We start from the raw sequence: 8,206 nt of genomic DNA, 5'->3' as shown, positions 1-8,206 counted from the left end.
TGACATTGTTGTTCTTGTTAAATTTATGTGTGTGTGTTCTTATTGTGAATGTATTTCCATTTCCATTATGTTTTTTCTAACTAACATAGAGGGAAATGCTGTTTTGTATATCAATATTTTATCTTTTACCATACTAGAGTCAATTACTAACCCTAAAAAAGTCAGTTTATTCTGTTGTGGCTTTCAGCAGATAATTATATTACATTCCAATTGTAATGATTATACTCTTTCCAGTTTTTGTTTCTTGTTTCTCTCTTTTGTGCTCACTAGATTATTAGATCAATATTAAATATTAAACATTAATAGCAGAGATTCTGGTTGTTTCTAAGCTTAATAGAAGTGTTTGTAGTGTTTAAATGTTAAAAATGTGGTTTGTTAGTTTTAAATAGACTTAATTTGTTTTATTGAGAAAGTGTCTTTCAAATTCAAGTTTATAAGGTTATTTTAAAAATATTTTAAATGTTATCGAATACCATTTATTGTCTGTGGAGGTGATTTCTATTTTTCTAGTGTATTGAAGTCTTGTACTATCTTACCTAACTTCATCGTATTTTAAGTGTATACATATGCTTGGGCTCAATGCCTGGGGCTCCGCCACACAGGGGTTGTTTCAGTTGCTACAGCTGTTGAGTGACCAATTTGCTGATTGTAGAAACTGGCGCTGAGACCCCCACATTCCCAGGATGCTCTGGTATTCAGTTGGTGACACTGGATTCTCTCCATCAGGGAGGGGGTGGGCCTTTGCTTGGGAACACACAGGCTTTTTCTGCATGTGGGTTTTCCTCTCTGTAGTTGTGCTTTTGCCGGCACTATTATTCCAACATTGCCTCTGATTAATGTGCTTATTGCACAGAGGACACATGTTGAAGGACTCAGTCCCAGAAGACTCACCATGCTACACTTAGCCTCCTTCTCACCCAGAAGCAGCTAACCTAGTGAAACAAATGGCCTGGCCTCGGGAAGACTTAGCACTTAGCTATACCCTAATTGGAACCAACACCCAGAAAAAAAGAAGCACTGTCCTAAAGATAGTAGATGATTTGAATCAGCATCTGATATGGGGTGCTGATTTTTCCAAAGCTTGAATATATGGGTCCAGGAATCAAGAACCAACTGGGAGTGTTTCCTCCACTGTTACACAAGATTTCTCACTCACAGAATATTTATCTTCTTCCTCCATCAAGCTCTACTACCTTTGGTTCCAACGAAAGCATGCGTCTACCAAGTGAAAGCACTAGTTTCGTTTAACTGAAAGTAGCGATTACTCCCTTTTAAGCCATTTTAAGCTTTATATGCTACTGAATATGCTGTAGAGTATCATGACATGTAACTTATATTCTTGTGTAGTCTTTTCATGTTTCATCTCTTTCTTTCTTTCTTTTTTTTTTTTTTTTCCTGAGATGGAGTCTTGCTCTGTCGTTAGGCTGGAGTGAAATGGCGCGATCTTGGCTCACTGCAAGCTCCACCTCTGAGTTCAAGTGATTCTCCTGCTTCAGCCTCTCAAGTAGCTGGAATTACAGGCACACACCACCACACCCAGCTAATTTTTGTATTTTTAGTAGAGACGGGGATTCATCATGCTGGCCAGGATGGTCTCGATCTCCTGACCTCATGATCCGCCCGCCTCAGTCTCCCAAAGTGCTGGGATTATAGGCATGAGCCACCGCGCCTGGCTGATCTCTTCTTATAAGTCTTAAAAATTTATTTCTTCCATTTTTTTATTCAATTTATTACCCAGAGTTTTACTTATTTTGCTATTATTTGTCCAACAACTTTCTCATATCTGTTCTTTAAAGTTTTTCCATTATATAGTTTATTGTTTTTATCTTTATTTTTCTTCTTATCCTGTGGTTCATTTAAATGGTAATTGTTACCTTCTGAGGTTGAGAGTATAATTTATACAATTTCTTTCTTGTTTGGAAATAAAATATTTGAGAACATCCATTTTTCTAAAATTCAGAATTTTATATACAAAACATTAATTACTCTTTGTTTTAGTTTGTTCAGGCTGTGAAAATAAGAATACCATAGACTGGATGACTTAATCAAACACTGACTTCCCATGGTTCTGCAGGCTGGGAAGTTCGTAGATTTGCTGAAGATTTGCTTCCGGTTCATGTGTTCATAGTCAGCTGTCTTCTCACTGTGTCCTCACATGGTTAAAAAGGAAGAAGCAGGTCTCTGCTTCTCTTTTATAAGAGCAGTAATCCCTTTTCATAGACTCCACTCTCATGACCTAATTATTTCTCAAATGCCTCAGCTCCAAATACCCTCACTTTAGAATTAGAATTTCAATTTATGAATTGATGTTTCACCAATATTTAGTCCATCATGGTCATGGTGTAATTCCTTTCTTTTATTTTCAGTGAGGCTGAAAATTTTCATATACTGGCTATGTTTTTCAAGAAAAGTTATAATTTGCCCAAATTTTAAATTGCTGAGATATTTTTCCCTGTTTATTGAAATAAGAGTTTTTAAATTAATATGTGAGGATACTTGATTTTTGACAATTATGTATGTTGGTTTTTCTCCCTTAGTTTTACATCTTTTGATGTTGAATCTTTACTTACTTAAAATTTAGGTGCTGTACTGTCATTTACTCTTTTCTCATTTAGATTTTACTTTGCTAGATTTTTTTCAAAGAGTCCATCAATTATTCATTCATAATGCTGTAAATAGACCTAATTTATTTATTTTCTTTACTGCCCAGTCTTCCTTTTGGTGAATATACTACTTGCTTATATATTCTACTATTAATGATTGTTATTTATGTTCTTCCCAATTGTGGATTAGTAAAATAATTCTAAGAACAGTTTCACATGGGAGATAGATGTGGGGTAATGGGCATCATTGTTTTGTTCCTCATTTCTGATTATAAAAGGAATAATATTCCATGTGTCATAATTAAGAACAATGTTTGCTAACATTTTTAAAAAATACTCTTTACCAGGGTATAGATGAATGCTTTTCTGTTCCTATAGTTTTCTAATCATGAATGGATAATGAATTTCATCGAATGCCTTTCCCTCATCTACTGAGATCTATGTATGCTTTTTTCTTTTATTCTGTGAATCGAGCATGTCAATATGTAAGCAAGTCTCCAGCTGCCACCATCTGAAATTCTCCTCCTGAAGACTGTCCTGGAAGCTGCGGAAAACTGTTCTCTCTCCTCATAAGGCAGGCTTGAAGTGCCTGGGTATCAACCTCCAACTTTCTTTTTCCCTCCCAGGGCCAGCACCCTCAACCGATGACTGACAGGAGCTGGTATTTACATATTCCATATACTCCTTCGTCTGGGGATAACCCTGAGGTGTGTGTTTCATGCTGTCTGAAACCTCTGTGGGAGTAAACTCCAGTTGCATGCATGGTAGCGAGTTTGATAACACATTCTGCCTAAATTTTTTTAATCCTATTTCATCCTCCTCTACTGGTGGTTCCTGAAACTACTAAATAAATTGATTCGACTCATGTTCTTATCTAGTGTCTGCTTCTGGGGGAAATCCAATCTAAGATTGTTGAGCATTTTATTGTTGGTTTTTCCAACTTTGCATTCCTGAAATGCAAATAACCATGTTTATTTCAAGTGATATATTGTATATTGCTGGGTTTGTTCTGCCATTATTCTATGGATGATTTTTGCTCCTACATCCATGAGTTAGATTAACCTGTAATGGCCTTTTCTCTCACAGTCACGGTCAGACCCTCTAGCAAGGTAATGCTTGCCTTATAAAATGTATTGGAGAGCATTCCTTGTCTTTCTATTGACTGCAATAGTTGGTGAAAGACTGGAATTATTACTTCCTTGAATGTTTAAAGATATGTTTGGAGCCATCCATGGCTTCACATATTTTACAAAGTTTTTCCATCCTGTTGAGTGTGTATATAAATACATAAAGGCCTCTAAGGTGCTGCTTCTTCCTGATCTCCAGATCTCATCAATAGGACATCATAGGGGATGGTCAGGCTGACTAAATTATGGCTCAGATCTGGAAAATCAATGCAACTTGGAGGCAAAATTATAATGTAAAGGTACTTCCATCCCTTCCAGGTAAACAAATAGAAAACAACAAAAAACAAGCCAGATACCTTTTTCTAAAATTCTAACTGCAGTAAGGTAGGAAATTACCAAATTATAGACTACAGGACAGGAGCCAGGAACTCTGCTAATTTGCTCCGGTAAGTAGCCCACATGAGGACCAGCAGCAACCACTGTGCTCAGCATGGAAGCAAGTCTGTGGTGGCCCAGAGTGAGGACTCCGCTGCCCCGGGTACTACCAAAGAAAGAGGGAGAGCCACGTTTCCTCCAGGGACAAGACACTGCTTTTTACTATTTTGGTAAAGAGGAGAAATTCCTGGTCCTTTCATAAAATTACAGCCTTTACAGGACAGAGAACCAATGCACACTTTTTTCCATCTTTAAGGTATACCTTTCAACTGTATGTTTAGAAGCGGCAGAAATATTACACGTGGGTATAGTGGTCTCCTAGGGCTTAAGGGGGTCTAAGTACTTGCCGCCTAAATCTTTGACTAAGGCACCTTAGTGACCCCAAGATATAGTATTAGTTCTGAGCCACTGTCTGGTCACATGGTGAGGTGTATTTTTTTTCTCTAATAGTCTCCAAAAGGCCTCTCTCTGTGGGAGGCTGAGAGTAATACTCCCAGTACACACAGGACATATTATCGTTGGGGCCAATGCACTCTTCAGTTATGGTGCTCTAGGCTTATAAACTCTGCTGGTGGGTTTAGATCAGGGGGTGTGACTTTATTGTGGTGGTCCATAACTCTGCTTTCAAGAACTGAAGAACCATTTTTATGAGGTTATACAAATCAAGCGTATATTCAAGAAGGTTGTCCTTCTCTTTCTTCCCTAGTAGCCCCATGGGCCATGTACCATTCAAAGTTGGTCAGATTAGTGATTACTCAGAACTTCATCAAAGTCTGCTCACTCTCTGGGTACTGGGGATAGCACAGGTGGACTCACGGGCTGGCATGCTATCCTCCAGTGCGTTCTTCAAGCTTTGAAGAAGGAAATGTCTTCTGGAAGACCCCATGAGTTGTCACTAGGGGTTGGGGATAACTCAAAATAGGAAGGAGTTCAGAGGATGATAAGCCAGAAAAGAAAGAAAGAAACCCGAAACAACAGGCAAGGACCACAGACATGAAAATCAGCCCCATCGCCTCCCAATGCCAACCAGAGTCACAACCACTTATAGCAGGGGGCAAATAATGCATTTTTTCTTCTTTGAATCATTTCTGACTTCCTGGCTTTTAATAACATAATAGTGTAAAACTAAAGTTATCATTTTCTATGATATATTCTCAATTATGTTTGCTGTTAGTATTCTATTTTGGAATAAATACATCTGTGATTTTTATGTTAAATTGTAGGTTGCGAAACCAATTTAATGTTTTGTGTCAAGCATGAACAAAAAAAGAGACAGAACAAAATAGAAAATATTATAATGCACTGCATATACAAAATAAGGGTATTTTATGAAACTTTTGTTTCTTTTGACATACAGTGAGATACAATAAAATACTGAACCATTCTTTAGATTTAACACAATCTGGTGGACAGTTTATATTATGCCTATTTATTTTCAACCTCACCTTTGATTCCTATCTTAGCTGGGGCATAAAGCCAACATAGATTTCAAGACGAGTAAATACATGCTATTCTCCTCTGAGCTTTAACTACCTCAAAATGGTCTGTTTATTTCTTTAACAATGAAAACATAGCTAAGTATGCAATGATTTTATCACAATATTTTTCCCTGACAAGACTGTAATTTGTCCTCTAGGGTTTGTATTGTGGGGTCTAAGATCTAGTTTTTTGAATATCTGATAACGTGTGTGGTATACATATTGTAGCTTCTTTCTTTACCTTTTTAATTACACTGCTTTCTCAGCACCTGTCTAGGAGTCAGTCTCTTCTTTCTGTCCACCTACCCTTTCAATTTATATACTCATGCTTTTATTTTGAATTGCATTTGTAGTTATTACAACGAGTTCAGTGCCACGTCCACTCAAAGTGGTCCCAATCTTTCACTCTTTGCTTTGGCCCCTCAAAGTGATCAACTGTAAAGCAGAAGTACTGATTGCCTTCAAGCTTCGGGTTATAGGACCTTAGGCTGGGAGCTGATGGCCCTATATAACTGATTTTCTGGTTTTGTAATGAGAGAACATGGAGGAATCTCTCTGGAAGGAAATTGAACACTTTAATAGTTCTGCCTATCTATCTTTGCCAGATCAATTGTAAATCAGCATAGAATGTCTCTAGTAATTCGAGAGACATTGTAACTCTAGAAAGTTAGTCTCTACTGCCTCCTGTATCCCTGCAATGTCAATACAAAGGGGCAGCCTGGCTGGAAGACTCAGTGCTGTGCCCCAAGGAGTTTTGCTAACAAGTTAGTTAAGCACCAGAAGAGGTCAGGCTGGGGAGGGAGCCTGTGTCCTGATTTTGCAAGTCATTCATGTTGGAATTTCCACACACTCCTGCTCTGTCCTGTGCCCTCCCCTTGGCGTGGTCTTGTCTAAGGCGCCCTTGCCTGATGATCTTGCCTCTCCCCACTCTCCCCACACTTAATGCTCTTATCCTCTTTCTCGACCTTGAGCAAGCCTAGATGGACTTCGCCTCTGGGGTTTTCCACAAGTCCTTCCCTTTCCCTGGAAGGCTTGGCTCCCAGATCTCTTGCCCGGCTTCCTATCATTCAGATTTGTATAAATGTCACCTCCTCGGAGCAGCCTCCTCTGACCTCCCTGAGATACAGGGTCACACCCCTGTGTATCATCCTATTGGGTTTTCTTCTTAGAATGTATCAGTATCTTACATGTTCTTGCTTTTGAATGTTTATTGTCTTATCTCTCCCTAGATCTAGGGAAGAGCCTTATCAATTTCATTGCTGAAACCCTGAAGTCTTAACACTTCCTGAAACACTGAGTGCTCCCATAATTAATGAGCAGTTCTGAAAATAAAATTACTTGGGCCTAATGTTTGAAATTATGTGCACACATATTTTTTTAGCTTCATAGTCTCAACTCCAAAATATAATCATCAGAATTTTATGTGTTACCTCAGACAGGTTGCATTGACCTCCTGCAATTATTTTTTCTTATACAAACTAAGTTATGTTTACTATTTTCACTTTAAAAAAATATAGGATAAATAACAGAACCATTTATTTGAATGGCATCTACGTATCCATTGCAAAATTACATTACTATTCCTGAAAATTCAGCCAACATCCTCCTGTATCATTAGTCCATGCTGTTAACAAATTGCAATAATTTTTTTTCTGAACTTAAAAATGCGTTTTTTTGTCCCCCCTGCACTCACCCACACATATGTGTGCCTTAGCATATCTTCCTAAATTATATTCAAGAACTTTAAGGCAAACCAGTTCAAAATGATAATTAGGTTTTCTTAGATGCTCAAAATCATCTAAACATTCTTCTTTTAGGCCAGCAAATCATAATCAAATCACTCAGAATCAATGAATTGATTGGCCATATGAAAGACCATCTCCATAAAACAGATTTGCAAAAATATACATGGAATTTCAGTGGGTTCACAAACTCCACTAAGCTTATTTACTAACCCCGTCTAGCGGCTTTTGCTTTAAATAATTTTTATCTTATTTTATTATTTTAGGCTCATCTGTTTTCATTTGCATTATTTTGTTGCAAGCAATTTATAAGTCTTTAAGAAAGAACAAAAGCATTCAACTTAAATTCAAGAAAGCAATTTTAATATTTTAGGATTCTCTCATGATAAACATTACATAATCTTGGAAACAAGGTTGAGAATGTCTGCTAACTTATTTTTAAATCTTTGTTCATATTCATAGTTATGGTTATTTACAAAGTTATAGTTGCAGAGACAAAATATAAGGTTAAAATCTCTGAAAGATCTCCTTAATTTGTTTTAGTTTCTGTTCCAGTTTTTAAGGTTCCATATTAACTTTTTAAGTTTGAAGCAAATAGTGCGCCATGTTCTTTCTCAAAATGGCCAGTGAGTTGGACTCTTGGTGGCACAGTGACAGATAAATCTTCATTATTTTGGACACTGATACAATGAGCCAGTAGCTCATTCCAAACTAGCATATGTCTTTGATTATGAGCATGGCAAACATTGCTGATACAGGTACAAGTCTTTGTTGCTTTAGAAATGACCAATCTCATGACCTAAATTTTGAGTAAAAGTACA

This window comes from Piliocolobus tephrosceles, chromosome 8 (assembly GCF_002776525.5).
Source record: "Piliocolobus tephrosceles isolate RC106 chromosome 8, ASM277652v3, whole genome shotgun sequence".
Lineage (NCBI taxonomy): Eukaryota > Metazoa > Chordata > Mammalia > Primates > Cercopithecidae > Piliocolobus > Piliocolobus tephrosceles.
Note: the sequence above shows the minus strand (reverse complement) of the source record.